The sequence below is a fragment of the Limulus polyphemus genome, unplaced genomic scaffold (genome assembly GCF_000517525.1).
Source record: "Limulus polyphemus unplaced genomic scaffold, Limulus_polyphemus-2.1.2 Scaffold13362, whole genome shotgun sequence".
NCBI classification, from domain to species: Eukaryota; Metazoa; Arthropoda; class Merostomata; order Xiphosura; family Limulidae; genus Limulus; species Limulus polyphemus.
Window position 1 is genome coordinate 48 of NW_013678972.1, and position 1462 is coordinate 1509.

Consider the following 1462-nt stretch of genomic DNA (forward strand, 5'->3'; position numbering starts at 1 on the left):
TAATAAAAATACTTAGTATTCACCCTAGTGAAGATAAACTGTCATTGACCACTGTTTAGTTCTTCACGTTATATACCAGCAGATATAATAAATAAACTTAGTATTCACCCTAGTGAAGATAAACTGTCATTGGTCACTATTTGGTTCTTCACATTATATACCAGCAGATATAATAAATAAACTTAGTATTCACCCTAGTGAAGATAAACTGTCATTGGCCACTATTTAGTTCTTCACATTACATACCAGCAGATATAATAAATAAACTTAATATTCACCCTAGTTGCATAAGACAGTTTATCTTCGCTTCACCTGTCCAGTGTATAGGTTTTTCTCATAGCGACTATAAAGCACGTTCACACCAACAATATGTTTGATACTTTTCACTCAAATATAGATTCAGCTTATCTTTCTTTGGTTAACTTGTGTTCAGGGTTAATGGAATTCTCTGAAATTAGTATAACCCAATAACACAGGTTGAGTAAAGTATAGATTGAACTGAACCTCCCTTCAACAAAGAGTTCGAGATTAAACAATTTTCTGAATACTGAGTTTATATATTATCAATGCTACATTGATAATATGTAAATATAGGTTCACCGTGAGAGGCAACATAAAATGTAAATATAGGTTCACCGCGAGAGGCAACAGACAATGTAAATATAGGTTCACCGTGAGAGGCAACAGACAATGTAAATATAGGTTCACCGTGAGAGGCAACAGAAAATGTAAATATAGGTTCACCATGAGAACAACAGACAATGTAAATATAGGTTCACCGTGAGAGACAACAGACAATGTAAATATAGGTTCACCGTGAGAGACAACAGACAATGTAAATATAGGTTCACCGTGAGAGGCAACAGAAAATGTAAATATAGGTTCACCATGAGAAACAACAGACAATGTAAATATAGGTTCACCGTGAGAGACAACAGACAATGTAAATATAGGTTCACCGTGAGAGACAACAGACAATGTAAATATAGGTTCACCGTGAGAAACACCAGACAACTATAAACGGTACTTATTGTTATTATGGTCTATAAATCACATATGGTGATCTAAAGATCTGTATTTTGGGTAAAATCACAAGAAAATAGACAATCATTTTTAAGAAATACATATCTGTTAGTCACATATGGTTTTATAGTAAATACAAAATATTAGCATCTCGAACACACTTTATGTGCATCACGTAGCTGCCGGTGAGGCCTTTCGTCAGTACCGAATATCATCAAATCGACTGAGCGACACACAAAGTTATTTTTGTCACTAGTGTATCGTGTACTAAACACCTAATTGTGGTGAAATGCAGAATTCTTTTGATGTGGCATAAAGCGAGTTATTTTCTTCTTTTTTGTTTGTGATATTCGTTAACAGATTCTAATATTTTCAACTCACGATTAGTGTTTGTGTTATTAGTTTATTACTTTTTATATTTTATAATTTCTTTTCTTTC